The sequence below is a fragment of the Prionailurus bengalensis genome, chromosome B2, assembly GCF_016509475.1.
Source record: "Prionailurus bengalensis isolate Pbe53 chromosome B2, Fcat_Pben_1.1_paternal_pri, whole genome shotgun sequence".
Lineage (NCBI taxonomy): Eukaryota > Metazoa > Chordata > Mammalia > Carnivora > Felidae > Prionailurus > Prionailurus bengalensis.
The window spans coordinates 150,534,160-150,554,041 of record NC_057349.1 but is presented as its reverse complement, the minus strand read 5'-3'; the positions used below and the strand labels follow the sequence as shown (position 1 = coordinate 150,554,041).

Below are 19,882 nucleotides of genomic sequence, written 5' to 3'. Positions count from 1 at the left end.
AAACACAAGGTCATTCTGTATAAAGAAAGTGCAAACTCAATTATTGTACATGAAATAATAGAAAATTTGCATTTTTTAATCACACTAGTCGGAAAGTTTAAGTCACTAGGGTGTAAATAATACTCTCTTATAAAAATATGTCCTTTCGGGGCACCTGGGTGGCTCAGTCGGTTGCACGTCCAACTGAGGCTCAGGTCATTATCCATCAGTCTGTGAGTTCGAGCCCCGCGTCGGGCTCCGTGCCGACAGCTCGGAGCCTGGAGCCTGCTTCAAATTCTGTGTCTCCCTCTCTCTCTGCCCCTCCCCCACTCATGCTCTGTCTCTCTCTCTCTGTGTCAAAAATAAATAAAAACATTTAAAAAAAATATGTCCTTTCGTTGAGACAAAATTCTTTAAATGATTGCTGTTACTTGCTTCAGGAACATTCTATTCTACAACAGGTCATTTGATTTGATGGTCTTTTTTGTGATAGTATAGATAAGAAGAGGTGTATGTATTTATTTATTTATTCATTATTTTTGAGGAGAGAGAAAGGGGCAGAGAGAGAGGGAGACAAAGCATCCCAAGCAGGCTTCACGCTGTCAGCGCAGAGCCCAACGCGGGGCTCGATCTCAAGAACCGTGAGATCGTGACCGACGCCGAAGTCGGATGCTTAACGGCCGGAGCCGCCCAGGCGCCCCACTAAGTGGTTTTAAATAAATTTTGAGAAGCCTCAGCTTCCACGAATGACACTGGCGTAGTTGTACATGTCCTGAGAAATTCAAAATTATTTAGAAACGTGCCCAATAAATTACCGCTGACAAATACGTCACAGTGCTTCGATGGGAGTCATGTTCGATTTTAGAAAACTACCCGCAGGTTTTTAGACTTTCATATGGGGAGCCTCTTTACGATGCGCGCAGAGCCTCTTTACGATGCGCTCAAGGTGGACAGTGTTGCCTGGAGGCAAGATGTCCGATTCTTCTGATTCAGACTCCAGAAGTCATCTGTTAAACTGCAAACCCCGTACGATTCTTTCAGTGTTTTAGAACTTTCTTTCAAAATGACTGTTACCTCTAACCTAGAAAAGAAACTGACTTTGAAATTTTCTTGTGTTTTAAAGATGGGCCAAATAGACAGTGTGCAGTTACAGTGAGTTTCTGTTTTTCTTTTTTTAGGATCCTCTTCGTTGGCAAACTTGGTGTCAAATGTCAAGAGACTTTACCATCTTTTTTTTTTTTTTGAGACTTTACCATCTTTAACATTAATAACACGTCCTTTTGTAAAAGAAGGTGTTTGCTTTTTCGTAAAATCATTTCCTACTCCTTCGGTGACTTTTCAGGGCACCGTGTGCAGCAAAATCTGGTTTCTGCATAATTTCTCGATGACATTAATTTTATTGCTGTTATCGCGGTAGAATTGATGTATAACATAAGGAATCAATATCTGTGCACTGAGGACCACAAAGGCTGGTCACCGTCCGTCTCCACACTGTTCGTTTTTGTCTCCTGAGGAGGACTTTCAAGACTTCGGCCCCTAGCAACTTCTATCCGCCCGGCGTTCCTAACTGGAGTCGTCACGACTGTACATCCTATCCTCCTGACTTATTTATTCTATAGCTGGAAGTCTGTACCTCTCGCCCTCCTTTGCCCCGTCACCCGTCTGTCCCACCCCTCACCCCCACCTGGCAATCACCGACCTGCTCCCCGTGTCTGTGTCTCTTGGTTTTGTTTTGGTTTGTCTCTTTCAGACTCTATATGTAAGTAAGATTACGTGGTCTCTTCTCCTGTCTGACTTACTTCCCTTAGCGTAACGCCCTCGGGGTCCGTCCATGTTGTTGCAGATGGCAAGATCTTTTTTCTATGGCTGAGTGACATCCCATTGTACGCACATGCACACACACACACACGCACACACACCCCACTTCTTTATCCACTCACCCATCAGTGGACACCGAGGCTGTTCCCACACCTCGGTTATTGTAAATGATGCAGCAGTGAACGTGGGGGTGCGGATATGATTTTGACTTCGTGTTTTCGTTTGCCGTGGCACTAATTTGATTGGGAACACTGTGCTAGTTCAGTACTGAGCACACACACTTAACAGTGAGTGAGACACTGCAGCTTTGCACAGGTCGTGCCATCGGTGTCCTCAGTGAGGTCCGGGATCTGCAGCCTCGTGAGCTGCCTCTAACTGAGTTCTGGGATGCGTCACGAGTATCTTCAACAATAATGCATCCTGAAGTTGGCCCCGAGCTCCGCCCGCACCCGTCTGCCCCCAGCTGTCCCCGCGGCCCCGGTGGCCTCCGTTCCTCCCTTTCGCCCTGGCACTGCGGCACCAGGGGCAGTGAGCCTGCCTTTCCTGGGGCGGATGCGGGCGGGTCAGGGCCGGCGGGGTTCCAGGTCCTCTAACAGAACAGCCTGCGGGATTCGCGTGCATTAACTAAGGCGGTGAATTCGTTTACAGTCCGAGGGAAAATTCCACTTTCCACAGCAAACCCAAGTATGTTCCCCAGTTCCCTTCCGTCTGGGAGTCTGCAGTTTGTCTCGCACCGGCAGAACCCAAAGTGCACGTGGCAGTCTATTTCCTGCCGACTCTCCCCGTGAGGGTGTGCTCTGGGCTCGGGGCGTGTGTGCCCCTTTTGCTGGGCCACAGGGAGCCAACAGTGGGCGCTCGGGAGATAATGTGATTGGGGTCACGAATCCCCAGTCTGACGTGGCATGTGAGTGGGAGGTGCTCGAAAGCCTCCTACAGATCATTCTGTCCTCTCTTCCGCTGGTGCCTCCTGTTCTGCAAAGTATAACGATTTCTGTTCTGCCTCAAAGTCACTGATAAACGCAGCCGTCCAATCACGGCCAAGAATTAAGAGATGGACCAAGACGATCTCGGTGATTCATTGTACTTACCTGAGAGCATCTGGGCCGTTTGCACACAGTGAGCTCACTGATTCGCACACCCCTCCCCGGGCCCTGTCCGTGCCGAGGCAGATGGGAGAATGGAAACGAAGGGGCGACAGGAGAGAGACTGATTCACAAGCAGTGATAACCGCCAGACCAGCAGTGGAGACAAGGAAAAGGTAAAAGAGAACGGAACCCGACTCAAGGTGACGTGGCAGCCCGTGCTGCCGTCTGATGGCACCAATACTGTCACTACCTTTCCGAGCGGCCGGCCGAGCGAGATCCCCCGTCACCAGCGCAGCGGGCGGCCTGGAGGCGCCTCCCGGGCGGGAAGGAGCTCTCCCAGATCATCTCCCAGCTCAGCGGGGCCAGAGGCTAGATCTGTTCCTAGAAAATACCGCCAATTCTTCTAGAAGAAACCACCGCACCCAGTTCCCGGTCCTACGGTTGCCAACTCCCACTTTGGGCCTGAAAAGAGAGACGAAGCCAAAACCCTGGGGAGGCAGCTCTTCTTGCGTTCCCCGGTGCTCTTGTCCCGGCGACGACAGTCCGTGGTCACGAGAAGCAGAATTAGAGGAGGGATGGCGGTTGCTTCGGGCGTAGGTTAGGGGTCCAATAGTGTCCCTTCTCCGAATAGAGCCTTGTTCACGTCCGAACCCCCAGGACCTCCGCATGTGCTGTTAGTTGGAAAGAGGGTGGTTTCAGATACAATTAGTGACGATGAGGTCGTGCCGCAGCAGGTGGGCCCTGGCCCAATCCGACTGGTGTCCTTGTAAGAGGGGGAAAAGAGGGACGCACAGAGAACACGGCCCTGTGAGGACAGAAGAGATCAGAGTGGGGCGTCTACGAGCCCAGGGACGCCCAGCACCGTTGCAAGGCCCCGGCGGGGAGCGGCAGGCAGGACCCTCCTCCGGAGGGAACATGGCCTTGTCCCCCCACTCTGATGGTGGACTTTCGGCCTCCAGGACTGTGGGAGAATAAATTCTTGCGGTTTTAAGCCACCCGGCGTGTGGCCCTTCCTCCCAGCGGCCCCGGGAAACCGGCAGAGGGCACCTGGCCACACAGATGCCTTCAACACGAAAGGCCGAGGGGCTCCCGGGACGATCTTTTAAAGGCCAGGAAGCTGTCCACGGGGCTGCTCGAAACCGTGCCTACCTCCTCCTCGTCGCTCTAAGCCCTAACCGCATGTTACCTGGGTCCACCTCCGACACAATAAACCCAGAAGATGGGGGACCTGGCTCCGCCTTTGCCTCGCTTTGCAAAAACCCCAGGAAGCCGGGAGCTGTCCGGCAGCTGAGGCCCGAGGCCTTCACGCCCCCAAATCCTGCTCATCTGCCCGCATCTGCGGCCCCCTCAGCCAGGGTGCCGGGGCCACACCCCGGATGGTGCCCATGCGAGCCTCCCGGGGCCCCCGGAACAAAGGAGCCCAGCAAGAAAATCTCTTCTCTCACCGTCCTCGTGACCCGCAGGCTGACGTCAGATGTTGGCAGGGCCCTACTCCCGCCGAAGCCTCTGGAAGAGGGTCCTTTCTCGCTTTGTCAGAGCTCTGCTGGCATCGGTGACCCTTGGCCTGCCTTGTAGACGGGCCACCCCGCTCTCGGCCTCCACTGTCACATGACCTTCTCCTCCCCGTCTGTCTCCGTGTCTCCTCTCCCCGTGTAAGGACACCAGTCACACTGACTGGGGCCCGCCCTACCCCAGCATGACCTCCTCTTCACCTGACACATCGGCAAAGACCCTGTTTCTCAACAAGGTCCCATGCACAGGTGCCGTGAAAGGGCGTCACCTCGTCTTCCTGGAGAACACGGTGTGACCACCACCGCCACCCGCCACTGCTTGGCCGGACACCTGGAGGACTGATCGCCTGCAGCCCCACCTCTACCGGGGACAGGACGCAGGAAACGGCGAGATCAGGGCCTCCCGGGCATCGGCATGAATGGTAAGACGGCGGCGGCCGAGATGGCCAGCTGGGGACTCCAGTCAGGGAGGATGGGGAACCGGATGTGGGCAACACTCTCCTACAGGCTGATCAACAACCACACACACGTGCGTGCACACACACGCACACACACGCACACACACACACAACCACACACACATGCACACACAGACACGCACATACACAACCACACACACACACGCACATACACAACCACACACACCCACAATCACACAACACAACCACACACACATAACCACACGCACACACACAACCACACAACCATACACACCCCCGCACACACGCACATGACCACACACACACGCCCGCACACACACACAACCACACACACACACAGCCACACACACACGCAACTGCACACACACAACCACACACACACATGCACACACAGACACGCACATACACAACCACACACACACACGCACATACACAACCACACACACCCACAATCACACAACACAACCACACACACATAACCACACGCACACACACAACCACACACACACAGACACACAACCACACACACCCCCGCACACACGCACATGACCACACACACACGCCTGCACACACACACAACCACACACACGCACAACCACACACGCAACTGCACACACAACCACACACAAACACGCACACACAACCACACACACGCCCGCACACACATATAACCACATGCACACACACAACCACACACACCCGCCCACATACAACCACCCACACACAACCACCCACACACAACTACCCACCCCCCCACACACAACCGCACACACACCCACACACATCCACACACACAATACAACCACACTCACACAACCACACACACACAATACAGCTGCACACACACAACTGTACACACACCCACATCCACACACACAATACAACCACACTCACACAACCACACACATACAACCACACATACACAAATACCCACACACAACCACACACGCACACACAACCACACACTCACGCCCGCACACACACACACGCACACACACACGCACATACACCACACACACAAAACCACACACACGCGGACACCCACGCGCATGCACACACGACCACACACACATACACACACAACCACACACACAACCACACACACATGCACACACACACATACACAACCACACGCACACACACGTGCACATAGACACACGCACATACACAACCACACACACACACAACCACACACACATAACCACATGCACACACACAACCGCACACACACCCACACACGACACACACACAAAACCACACACACTCACACACACACGCACATACACACAAAACCACACACACATGCACACACACGTGCATGCACACACAACCACACACACAACCACAGACACATAACCACGCACACACACAACCACACACATAACCACATGCACACACTCAACCACACACACAACCACACACACACAACTGCACACACACCCACATACAACCACACACACACAATGACACACACACAAAACCACACAGACACCCGCACACACACAACCACACACACACGCCCGCACACACACACTCACACACAACCACACACACATGCACACACATACGCACATACACATGCACATACATGCCCGCACACACACACACGCACACACAACCACACACACACGCCCGCACACACACACAGGCACACACACACACGCACATACACCACACACACACAAAACCACACACACGCGCACATACACATGCACATACACAACCACACATACACAAAACCACACACGCACACGCACACACAACCACACACACATGCACATACACACGCACATACACAACCACACACACACAAAACCACACACACGCGCACACACACATAACCACACACACATGCACACACACGCACATACACACGCACATACACATACAGACACACAACCACACACACACACAATCACACAACACAACCACACACACATAACCACACGCACACACACAACCACACTCACCCAGACACACACACACCCACACACATCCACACACACTACAACCACACTCACACAACCACACACACACAATACAACTGCACACACACAACCGTACACACACCCACACACATCCACACACACACAATTCAACCACACTCAGACAACCACACACACACAAACACCCACACACACACAACCACACACACCCACACATGCAACCACACACACACACGCACACAGACACATAGGCACATTCACATAGCCACACACAACCACACACACATAACCACATGCACACACACAACCACACTCACCCACATACTACCACACACACACAATCCCACACACACATAACCACACCCACCCAGACACACACAACGGCACACACACCCACACACATCCACACACACAATACAACCACACTCACACAACCACACACACACAATACAACTGCACACACACAACCGTACACACACCCACACACATCCACACACACACAATTCAACCACACTCAGACAACCACACACATACAACCACCCACACACAAACACCCCCCCACACACAACCACACACACCCACACACACAACCACACACACACACGCACACAGACACATAGCCACATTCACACAGCCACACACAACCACACACACATAACCACACGCACACACACAACCACACACACACACAACCACACACAAACTGCACACACCCCCACATACAACCACACACACAACCACACGCACACACAGCCACACACAACCAGGTACACAACCACCCACAGACAACCACACCCACACAACCACACACACAGACAACCACACCCACACACAAGCACACACACACAGCCACTCACACACCCACACACACAACCACACACACACACAGACAACCACAAAGACAACCACACAGACAACCACACACACACCCGCACACACACGCCCACACACACACACACACACACAGCAACACACACACAACCACAAACACACACACGCACACACACAACCACACAAAACCACACACACACACACACCACCCACGACTGGACAACACATACCCTCCAGGCATCATGACACCCGGACCCGGACACGCACAACCACCTTGTCTTGAAGTTTCTTGAAGTTTCTGGAACGCGCTCGTCTGTGATAACCTCCCCAGCACCAAGGCCTTTGCAAGCCATTTGTGCTTCTCGAGGGAGCTCACGGGTGGCACAGACCATCTTCACTTAAATGGATCCTTGCTTGGTCACCCTTGTAGCTAAAAGGGAATCGAAAGGGGAGGTAAATCAAGACCGACAGGAGCTCCTTTCTGTAGACTGAGGTGCCTGGTGATTTGCACCTGTTTGACTTGTTCAGTTGTACCTACATACTGTCTTGCCATGTAGAAAAACGTCGAAAGGCTAAAGCTGGCATAGCCCTTACTGTGTCAAGCACTTTCTGAATGTCTTATAAATATTTGCTCAATGAGTCCTCAGACACCCCTATAAGGAAATACTAGTATTAACCCCACTTTACAGATAGAGAAACAAAGGCAGTGAGTGGTCAGGACACCGACGGTCACACAGCAAGAAGGTGACAAAGCCTCAAAAGTCAGGCTCCAGAATCCATGTGCTGAGTCACCAGAGACTGGATACGTCCTCTGCCAATTTTCACTCCGGGCTGATCACGTGACTTGATGGATGGTTTTGAGAGGTGTAACAGTTCAATGGTACAATTCAAAGTGGCTTGCTAATATATTCACTTATTCAACAAGTTTCTGCCTGCTGACTAGTGAGACTTGCTCACCAGGTGTGGAGTCAACAGCAAACAGCAAATGCAGACCACGGGACACGACGGGACAGGGAGGACCGCCCTCTGCTTGTTTAACCATGCCACCTTCCCCGGGCGATTGGATCCTCTCTGCCTCAGTGTCCTCCTCTGTGAGATGGGAGGGCTGGTTTCTGCACTGCAGAATGCTATGCAACGGCGAACATTCTGGACGGCGGGCATCGTTAAAGACAGCTGGTGTGCAACTGTTAGGCTCTCGTGGGTGAATGGGGGGAGACACAGAATTCACGCTGCAAACGAATAATGGAGGTTTGGGCCGATGTTCAGTGTCCAGAGGAGGGTGACTCACTGGAGTTGGAAAAGGCTTTGCCTGAGTTGCTACTTTTGAGTGTGGCTCTGACATGTGAACTTACTCATGAACACCCACACCCACACTATTCTGGGTGGTGGGATTTCAGCAGTAAACAAAAGACAAGAATCCCAGCCGTGGAGGGGCTTACACTCTGACGGGGCGGGGTGGATAGGGGGGTCATAGCACATTGAACAACCCCCCTGGAGTACTAGAGGATGACGCCCGTCTGGAGAAAAACAAGCTGGGAAGGGACAGGTGTGGGGGCAGGTGGGAATAAGGAGAAAGGGGAGGCTGGAGCCTGGAGCCACTGCCTCCGGTGACCTTGCCAGTGCCCTTGCAGGGATGCGCAGGGCAGCCCAGCTGTGGCTAGAGCGAGCTGCACCCGAGCTCCTCCCCACTGCAGGCCTGGGTGTGTGTGTGTGTGTGTGTGTGTGTGTGTGTGTTCTTGCTGTTCCAAGGTTTGGGCCCATCAGCCCCAACTCCTAAAGGTTTCTGCGGTAAAGTCACCAGGCCAGAGAGGCCCCAGGTCAGCCCCAGGTGTTGATCGATGGTGACCTTCAACCTTCCCGACCTCACTCCAGCCCCTCCCACGGCCCGGGTCTGCCTTTGTCTCCGAGAACAATCTCAGCGCTTCCTGGGGGGGGGCCGGTAGGGGAGAACCGAGGGGCGGGCCTGGAGAGGTAGGGGCTGAGAGGGGCCGGGAAGGGTGGGGTGGGACCCCCGAGGGATGGGGAGGGGACGGGGGAGGGATAGAGCGGGTCGGAAGTGGGGACAGGGCGGGTCAGGGAGGGGAGGGGAGAGGACTCCTGCAGGGTCGGGGAGGGCGGGGCAGGGCGGGCCAGGGAGGGAAGGCTAGAGGACGCGTGCAGGGGCGGGGCGGGTCAGGGAGGGGAGGGGAGAGGAGGCGTGCAGGGGCGGGAGGGACGGAAGCCCCCGCCCACCGCAGCCAGGACGCGCCGCCGCCGCTTGCCCCCAACCGCCGCCCGCGGGGCTGGCTCCATTCAGACCGCGAAAAGCGGCGGCCGCGTTCACGCCTCTGCACCCGGATCCCGACCCCGACCCTGATCCCGACGCGGACCCGGACACCTACCAGGAGTCGGAACCAGACCCCGACCCGGACCCCGACCCCCGCCCAATCCCAGACCCCGACCCGGAACCATGAGCCCAACCCGGACTGAGACCGCGACCCCCGCAGGTGAGCGCGTCCGTCCCCGCCCCCCGTGACCCCGCCCACGGCCGAGCCACTGGGGGACACGGGCACCCGGCCGCGGACTGTCACCTCGCCGCCGCCGTCGCTCGGAGTTCGCGCCCCGAAGTCAAGCTGAGGACGCGGGCCCACGGTCGTCCCTTCGGTGGCTTCTGACTTAGAGGTGGGGTCGGGGTCCCAGCTCTGCGGCGCCTTCGTCCCCTACCCTGCCTCTCCCCCCGACCCTCTCCCCCCCGGCCCCCCGCCCCGCCTCCTATCCTCCCCACCGTCTGCCCTTGCCTCGTGGACCCCGAGGCAGGTGCAGGGACACCCGGGCTGCGCGGCCCCTTTAGTCTCCGCGCCGCGCGCTCGACCCCCGCGTGGCCTGTATTTGGGTTTTCCGGGCTTGTTTGAAGAGAGCTGGGCTCAAAGGTGCCTGAACAGAGGGAGGCGGCTGGCGGGGGACCCGGGTCTTCCCGCCCCCAGAAGTTTCCCTTTGCAACCTGATGTGGCTGGTGCTCCTGCGAACGGTGGAGGGGAGACGGGAGGGCCCGGTGACTTAATTCCGGCGGAGGTTTCAGAGGGCGCAGGGGGGCTCAGGAGCCGGGTGGGGGTGCTCGTACAGCACGGATTTGTCTGCCGCGGTACAGGTGCTGCCTCTGTTTAGCGAGTGGCTCGTGGGGGTGTCACGTTTGCTTCGGGGGCTCAGGATTCTTAAGAAGGTGGCGCCCCAAAGAGCTTTCCGGCCCGGAATCACTTGCTTCAGTTCTGTTCGAAGCGCAGCCTAAGGCTCAGACTGCACCCTCTGAGCTTGACGGGAAGTTTGCTTTCCGATTCCAAAACGAGTGGAATGTCCGCTCTCCGTGGGCGGGACCGCAGGCCTGGAGCACGTCGGACGACACCTGACACCTGCTGATTAGTGTGGTTGTCACCACAAAGGTGCTGTGGCCACCTGGCCTTAGCTCTTGCCGCATCTTGTAGAACGTGGTCTGTGACCGTGGGCACCCAGCCCAGGGGCAAGTGACCGGGGCGGCAAGGCGGGCCTGGGCTGCCAGTGGCCCTTCCAGCCTTCCCCCCGCACCTCCGCCAGCCCCGCGAGCCTGCGTCCGCACACTGCGGCCTGCACGTGTGGGTGCGGGGCGCCCTGGCCGGGAGGCTGGTGTGTGTAGCCATCACCACAGCACCGATGTTCTAGTGAGCACGGCCGACTCTGCCGGCACCGGCCCGGTGCCGTAGGGGTGTCGGCTCCTTAATTCCGGCCTGTGCTCCTCCAGCTGCCTGCGGGACCCGGGGCTCTCACCGTCCTGCTGATGGCACCTGGCCGGCACCCCCCGGGGGAGCCCCCTCCTCTGGGAGCTCTGGAGGCACCGTGGGCGGAGGGGTTGGGTGAGGGCTGGCCCCCAGGACACGACCCCCACTCCTGGGCACGGCTACAATGTTGACAAGAAGCCCGGTGGTCCCCGAGGGGGTCGTTCCCTGAGTTCCGTCCACGGTACCCAGGGCGCCAGCTCCTGCTCTTGGGGCCAGGCGAGCACGACCCCAACGGTAACCGCGGGAGGTGTGCCCACGCCTCACCCGCGGGAAGGAGGCCGACTGTCTGCTTCCAGGAGCCGGGGCCTGCCCACCCTGTGCCTGCTGCGCGGCTCGGGGCCACCTGGGGAGCGCGCCACTCTTGTGGGTCCCCCTCACCTGCCTTCATGGGTGGGACTGACGTGGGGCCCCCAGAAGAGGCTGGGGGGGCGGTGAGGGAGGCACTATTGACTCTGAAGCGAGGTCTTGGCACACGTATTTGTGGAGCATCTGCCACGTGCGTGAGTCAGGCTGCTGGCAGGACGCACAGGTGTGTGCACAGGGGAGGCGAGGCCGTGGCGGGGCCAGTGCGCCAAGGACGGTGCCCCATGTGGCCTGTCGCGTGTCTGCTGAGCGGCTGGGCCCTGGGCACCTGCCCAAGGAGCCTGGGTCACGCTCTGAAGAGACCCACGCACACCTGCGTCCAGCTCTGTGCTAATGGGGCAGAGCCTGCTTGGGATTCTCTCTCTCTCCCTCCCTGCCCCTGCCCTGCCCACACACTCTCCCTCTGTCCCTGCCCCTGCCCTGCTCTCTCTCTCTCTCTCTCTCTCTCTCTCTCAAAATAAATAAAATAAACATTAAGAAACATTAGAAACAAATAGTCTGGTCCACACATAGGTACAAACCAAATAGTACCTGAGACCCTTCCTCCCACAGGTAGGACCCCCACTCTCGGGGGCTGTTCCCCTCCCCCACCCACCCTGGGCACGGGAGGGCCACTGCTCTGGGGGACTTAAGTGCCCCCAGGGTGGCACTCAAGTGTGCTTTTGTGAGGGAGTCTGGATGCAAAGTCCCGGTGCCCGCCCTCCGGCAGAGGGTGTGACCCGACAGCAGGCACCCCCCTCAGCGGAATCTGGGCCCCGGGCCGGACCCAAGCGGCACCCACGCCCACCGCCGCTCTGTCACCTGACCTAGGGGATGTATTATAGAGTTTCCTTCCCGGCTGCGGAAGCTCTGTCAGGCATTGCTCAACACGGTCTAGGGGCCTTGGAGGCGGCTCACCCCTCCTGGCCGCAGCCCAGGGCCCCAAGGCCGGCCTGCCCCCTGCAGCCGCCCAGCTCCAGCACTGTCCCTCCTCCCCGTGACTGTGCCCCGGGCTCAGGCCGGGTGACCCCCAGTGAGAGGTGCTCCCCATACTCTCCCAGGCCCTCCCCACCAGCTCCCACATGCACCTTCACAGACTGCCCTCTCTGAGCTCTGAGGGCTCGCTGACACCGCTCTTCCTTTGAGTTCCTGGAGAAAGAGCTTGCGTGTGCGTCGTCTCTGGACCCGAGTCCAGGCTTTCAGGTGGCTTCTGTGCCACCTGAAGATGTCCCCGGAAGATGTCCAGTGCTGGGAGAAACCAGAGCTGTGCCCTGGGAAGCACCCAGGGGAGCTCTGGTCCAGAGGCCCCTGAGAATGCAGGACCCGTCCTGGGGGTCAGGGCTGGGAGGTCCCCGGCATGACCAAGGGGCGCACCTGGCACCGTGGAGGGGGGTGTGGGGGCAGAGCAGAAGCACACGGCAGCCCAGTTTGCTTCTAGCCTCGCTGATCCATGTGTTCCTGGGCAATTCCCTTACCCTGTTGGGCTTTGGTTTCCTCCAAATGTAAAATGGACACAATACTGGCCTTTTTGTGTTATGGGTTGTGTATGTGAGAGATTTGGGAGAGTTAAAGCATAAATATAAAATGCACTTAAATAAAATGTGAGGTTCGGTGTCAGGTGTTGGCCAGGCTCCTGGGCGGTTAAACCATAGCTGAGAGGGGAGAGGGGTTCAAACGCTGCTAGTCTAGGGGAGCTAACTCCCCAAGGTCACCCGCTAGTGAGAGGGGTGGGGACACGGTCACCTGTGCAGCACAGACATGTCTCAGGAGTGTCCCGACGGAATGCCAGCAGCTCTGTGCCTGACGAAGGGAACAGGGGACACAGGGAGGCCAAAACCCTTTTCATTTCGCCCTCCCACAAAACGGGTTTGTTTGCCTCTTTAGTTCGGACTGATCTGCACCCGAATTCAGCTTCCTAAGAGGTCACAGAAAGCTCCGGGTCGTCACAAAGAGCAGCTCTTCTGGTGGCTGTGGAGAGAATCTCATCGTGAAGGTTCAGATGGCATTTACTTACTCCAAACAAGTGCTCAGTCCACGGAGCCTCCAGAGACGCTTTCGCCTCTAGACCCCATGCTTTGCACGTGGCAAAGACCCACGAGCCTTGTCAGACGTTCTGTACACAGACTGTGACTGTGTCTCGATTCCCAGTTCTGGGAACTTCCACCACCAGGACCAAGTGAAAGCCTTGGAGTTGGTCCACAAAAGCTGAGCAACCTTGTAAAACAACATAAATTAGGAAGGAACCTCGTGTGGTCTACTCTGACATTTCCATTTGAGGCTGGTCATAGTCAAGTGTAATGCGAAATGTGTTGGCTCATTGCAGTTGACGGGCTGGGAGAAGGGGGAGAGCATGTGTGATGACCGTGACCTTTAGCTCTGAGGCAGGGGATCACGTGTGACGACCGTGACCTTGAGCTCTGAGGCAGGGGAGCCGGTGTGACGACCGTGACCTTGACTTCAGAGGCAGGAGGGCCTGTGTGGCGACCGTGACTTTGACTTCAGAGGCAGGGGATCATGTGTGATGCCAGTGACCTTGACTTCAGAGGCAGGAGGGCCTGTGTGGCGACCGTGACTTTGACTTCAGAGGCAGGGGATCATGTGTGATGCCAGTGACCTTGACTTCAGAGGCAGGAGGGCCTGTGTGGCGACTGTGACTTTGACTTCAGAGGCAGGGGATCATGTGTGATGCCAGTGACCTTGACTTCGGAGGCAGGGGAGCCTGTGTGATGCCCTTGACCTTGAGCTCTGAGGCAGGGGCACCTGTGTAATGACTGTGACCTTGACCTCAGAGGGAGGGGATGATGTGTGACGACCGTGACCTTGACTTCAGAGGCAGGATGCCTGTGTGATGATCATGTCCTTGAGCTCTGAGGCAGGGGAGCCTGTGTGACAACTGTGACCTTGACTTTGAAGGCAGGGGAGCCTGTGTGACGACCGTGACCTTGAGCTGAGGCAGGGGTGCCTGTGTGACACCTGTGACCTTGAGCTCTGAGGCAGGGGAGCCTGTGTGACGACCGTGACCTTGAGCTCTGAGGCAGGGGCACCTGTGTGACAACCGTGACCTTGACTTCAGAGGCAGGGGATCATGTGTGACAACCGTGTCCTTGACCTCAGAGGCAGGGGAGCCTGTGTGACGACCGTGGCCTTGACTTCAGAAGCAGGAGGGCCTGTGTCACGACTGTGACTTTGACTTCAGAGGCAGGGGATCATGTGTGACGACTGTGACCTTGAGCTCTGAGACAGGGGAGCCTGTGTGACGAATGTGACCTTGAGCTCTGAGGCAGATTCACGTGTGACGACCGTGACCTTGAGCTCTGAGGCAGGGGAGCTTGTGTGACTCCCGTGACCTTGAGCTCTAGGCAGGGGAGCCTGTGTGACGACGGTGACCTTGAGCTCTGAGGCAGGGAAGCCTGTGTGACGACTGTGACCTTGAGTTCTGAGGCAGGGGATCATGTGTGACGACCATGACCTTGACCTCAGAGGCAGAGGCACCTGTGTGACGACCGTGACCTTGACTTCAGAGGCAGGAGAGCCTGTGTGACGCCCATGACCTTGACTTCAGAGGCAGGGGATCATGTGTGAAGCCCGTGACCTTGACTTCCGAGGCAGGGGAGCCTGTGTGACGACCGTGACCTTGAGCTCTGAGGCAAGGGAGCTTGTGTGATGACCGTGACCTTGAGCTCTGAGGCAGGGGAGCCTGTGATGACCGTGACCTTAACTTCAGAGGCAGGGGACCTGTGTGACGACCGTGACCTTGAGCTCTGAGGCAGGGGATCACATGTGACAACCATGACCTTGAGCTCTGAGGCAGGGGAGCCTGTGTGACGACTGTGACCTTGACTTCAGAGGCAGGGGGCCTGTGTGACGACCGTGACCTTGAGCTCTGAGGCAGGGGAATCACGTGTGACAACCGTGACCTTGAGCTCTGAGGCAAGGGAGCTTGTGTGATGACTGTGACCTTGAGCTCTGAGGCAGGGGAGCCTGTGACGACCGTGACCTTGACTTCAGAGGCAGGGGAGCCTGTTTGATGACCGTGGCCTTGACTTCCGAGGCAGGGGAGACTGTGTGATGCCCGTGACCTTGAGCTCTGAGGCAGGGGTGCTTGTGTGATGATCGTGACCCTGAGCTCTGTGGCAGGGGAGCCTGTGTGATGATGGTGACCTTGACTTCAGAGGCAGGGGAGCCTGTGTGACGACCGTGACCTTGACTTCAGAGGCAGGGGAGCCTGTTTGACGACCGTGGCCTTGACTTCCGAGGCAGGGGAGACTGTGTGACGCCCGTGACCTTGAGCTCTGAGGCAGGGGTGCTTGTGTGATGATCGTGACCCTGAGCTCTGTGGCAGGGGAGCCTGTGTGATGACGGTGACCTTGACTTCAGAGGCAGGGGAGCCTGTGTGACGACCGTGACCTTGAGCTCTGAGGCAGGGCTGCCTGTGTGATGACCGTGACCTTGAGCTCTGAGGCAGGGGTGCCTGTGTGATGACCGTGACCTTGAGCTCTGGGGCAGGGGAGCCTGTGTGACGACCGTGACCTTGACTTCAGAGGCAGGGGCACCTGTGTGACGACCGTGACCTTGACTTCAGAGGCAGGGGATCATGTGTGATGCCCGTGACCTTGAGCTCTGAGGCAGGGGAGCCTGTGTGATGACTGTGACCTTGACTTCAGAGGCAGGGGACCACGTGTGACGACCGTGACCTTGAGCTCTGAGGCAGGGGAGCCTGTGTGATGCCCATGTCCTTGTCTTCAGAGGCAGGGGATCATGTGTGACGCCCGTGACCTTGACTTCAGAGGCAGGGGAGCCTGTGTGACGCCCGTGACCTTGACTTCAGAGGCAGGGGATCACATGTGACGACCGTGACCTTGAGCTCTGAGGCAGGGAGCCTGTGTGACGACTGTGACCCTGACTTCAGAGGCAAGGGAGGCTGTGTGATGACCACAACCTTGACTTCAGAGGCAGCGGAGCCTGTTTGACAACCGTGACCTTGACTTCAGAGGCAGGGGAGCCTGTGTGACGACCGTGACCTTGACTTCAGAGGCAGGGGCACCTGTGTGACGACCGTGACCTTGACTTCAGAGGCAGGGGATCATGTGTGACGCCCGTGACCTTGAGCTCTGAGGCAGGAGAGCCTGTGTGATGACCGTGACCTTGAGCTCTGAGGCAGGGGTGCCTGTGTGATGACCGTGACCTTGAGCTCTGGGGCAAGGGAGCCTGTGTGACGACTGTGACCCTGACTTCAGAGGCAAGGGAGGCTGTGTGATGACCACAACCTTGAGCTCTGAGGCAGGGGAGCCTGTGTGACGACCGTGACCTTGACTTCAGAGGCAGGGGCACCTGTGTGACGACCGTGACCTTGACTTCAGAGGCAGGGGATCATGTGTGATGCCCGTGACCTTGAGCTCTGAGGCAGGGGAGCCTGTGTGATGACTGTGACCTTGACTTCAGAGGCAGGGGACCACGTGTGACGACCATGACCTTGAGCTCTGAGGCAGGGGAGCCTGTGTGACGACCGTGACCTTGACTTCAGAGGCAGGGGATCACATGTGACGACCGTGACCTTGAGCTCTGAGGCAGGAGAGCCTGTGTGACGACCGTGACCTTGACTTCAGAGGCAGGGGATCACGTGTGACAACCGTGACCTTGAGCTCTGAGGCAGGGGAGCCTGTGTGATGACTGTGACCTTGACTTCAGAGGCAGGGGTGCCTGTGTGATGCCCATGTCCTTGTCTTCAGAGGCAGGGGATCATGTGTGACACCCGTGACCTTGACTCAGAGGCAGGGGAGCCTGTGTGACGCCCGTGACCTTGACTTCAGAGGCAGGGGATCACGTGTGATGACCGTGACCTTGAGCTCTGAGGCAGGGAGCCTGTGTGACGACTGTGACCTTGACCTTAGAAGCAGGGGTGCCTGTGTGATGACCGTGACCTTGACTTCAGAGGCAGGGGATCATGTGTGACGCCCGTGATCTTCAGAGGAAGGGGATCACATGTGACGACCATGACCTTGAGCTCTGAGGCAGGCAGGGAGGCCAGAGAGCAAACAGGCTAGCCCTTGGAGGGGCTCAAAGGCCACGGTAACTTTCAAGGCTCCGGCTTCTCCTTTGAGGGAGGTGGAAGTCATTTTTGGACTGGGGGCAGGAATGTGGGGATCTGCCCCCTGTTTAGCCAGATTTTGGAGGCTGCGGTGTTGAGTATGGGGGCGAGTCTGGAGCGGGGGGACCTTGGGAGCCATTGCCACAGTCCGGGCTGGAGGTGAGAGAGGTGTGAGCAGGTGGTGGAGGCGGGAATGCAGTCAGATAGGTGGGGGCGTGTCTGGGAGGGAGAGCTGTCGGGGTTGGCTACCACCCAGACCTGGGGGAGATGACGGACGAGGGGGTCCCAAGGTTTCTGTCCTGTGCAGATGCCAAGGACGGAATGTCGTGTCATTCGGGGGGGGGGGGGCTGTTTTTGTTCCTCAGTGACCGACCAGCGCCTGGCAGCTCAGCAGGGACGCTCGGCAGCTGCCCCTTGAATAAATGAAGGAGGGGCCCCGCCAAGTGTTGGAGTGGCCTGGGTGGGGGGCGCTCGCTGGCCAGGGCTGCCCGGCGGGGCCGGTGTGCGCTCTCCAGGCTCCGCGGGCTCCTCCCGCGTCCTCTAGTGGCGGAGTCTTGCTTTCGCAGTTTCCACGGCCCAGGGCCCAGTCTACACGCGATTCTCCCCTGCCTGCAAGGTGTTCTGGGGCCCTGGGGGAGGCGGGGGTCTGGCCTGGTGCGGGCGGGAAGGCTTTCACAGCAACAGGAAAGCACATTAAAAGCCGGTCTGCTTTGGCCATCGCCTGGCACGGTGACGGGGACCGTGCTGAAGATGGGACCCCAGACCCTGAGCGGTGGCTCCCGTGTCCCTGGGAGTCACCAGGTTCCCCGCGAGGGCATGACCTCTGAGAAGGCAGCTGGCAGCCAGGCCTCCGAGGGGTGGAAGGCAGCTGGAGACAGACACACAGACAAGCGGGTCACACGCTGTTCGGGTAACTGACGTGTCTCCGGCACGTAAGGCAGGCGCTCCTGTCGCTGCGGTGAGCGGCGGGGGGAGCTCGGAGCCCAGAGGCTCCGTCTGCCCGTGTGTCTGTCTGTCCACACAGCCCTCCCAGGCCTCCTGCTCTCCCCTCCACGTCACAGCCAACCTTTAACTCCTGTTAGTAGCTGTGGCGGGGTTCAGGGTCAGCGTTTGTGCTCAAGGAGGAGGCTGACGGGGGAGAATTCTAAGAATGCGCCGTCAGCTCCAGGGGAGTCTGGGCCCAGAGAGCCCGAAAGGCTGGCTGGGCCTCTGCCAGGCGGCCCGCCTCCCCAACCTGCCCTTCCAGCGCTCTTTCCTCCCCGGCCCTGGGGCTCAAGTGTCAGGGCTGGACTGGGGTGACCCCAGGGCACCTCTGCTGCCCCGCCAGGTGCCCCCCCAGGAGTGAGGAGCAGCCTTCGGTGAGGGGGGGCCAGCCCGTGAGCCTCCCGCTCTTGTCTCGTGTTCCCGGCAGTGGCGATGGCCTGGCCCTAGCTTGCCACCTGTCCGGGGTGCGGGGGCCCTTGGTGTGACTCCAGCCAGCTCCCCCCAGGGACCCCGAAGTGTGGGAGCCCTGCTGTCCTGTGGGGGGGGCAGGTTCGGGCACACACCAAACACTGTCTGTGCCCCTAACCTCAGTGGCCCCCAGTTCTGGATTTCCTGGGTGGGAGGGCCCAGAGGATGACAAGGGACTCCCCTTGTCATAGTCTACAGGGACTCCCCCCCAGAAATGGAGGGGTGGGGTGGAACGAGGAAGATGTCTTGCTTCACCCCCTTAAATGATGGCACCTCACACGGGCCTCTAGGAGTCCAGGAGCCTTGGTCTTGGGTGCAGCTATGAATGGGGGAGGGAGCTTCGGGAAGATGAAGGGGGGGTGACGGGGCAGGGGGCAGGGAAGGAAGGGGACAGATGGGAGGGGCCAGGGAAGGACGGGGGGGGGACAGATGGGGAGGGGACAGGGAAGGACATGGGGGGGACAGATGGGAGGGCCCAGGGAAGGATGGGGGGCAGATGAGAGGGGGCCAGGGAAGGACGGGGGGACAGAAGGGGAGGGGACAGGGAAGGACATGGGGGGGACAGATGGGAGGGGCCAGGGAAGGACGGGGGAGAAGGATAG

At 58.0% G+C, this 19,882-nt stretch overlaps 1 protein-coding gene and 1 long non-coding RNA gene across 5 annotated transcripts in view; one reads left to right on the top strand and one right to left on the bottom strand.

Moving 5' to 3' along the window:
- Positions 1-1,285: 1,285 nt before the first annotated feature.
- On the bottom strand, positions 1,286-9,543 carry LOC122490191. Its single transcript, XR_006299113.1, has 2 exons — positions 7,841-9,543; positions 1,286-3,687 (listed from the first exon to the last, which is right to left on the bottom strand). It is a non-coding gene; the product is annotated as an uncharacterized LOC122490191 (long non-coding RNA).
- A 259-nt stretch (positions 9,544-9,802) lies between these two features.
- Positions 9,803-19,882, top strand: part of FRMD1 (FERM domain containing 1) — a 30,960-nt gene continuing 20,880 nt past the window's right edge. For 3 of the 4 annotated variants that reach the window (XM_043592771.1, XM_043592769.1, XM_043592770.1), the window contains exon 1: positions 9,803-10,096. The gene's annotated coding sequence lies outside the window, so the exon portion shown is untranslated. The remainder of the gene's footprint in view (positions 10,097-19,882) is intronic. The other variant, XM_043592772.1, reaches the window with a different exon arrangement.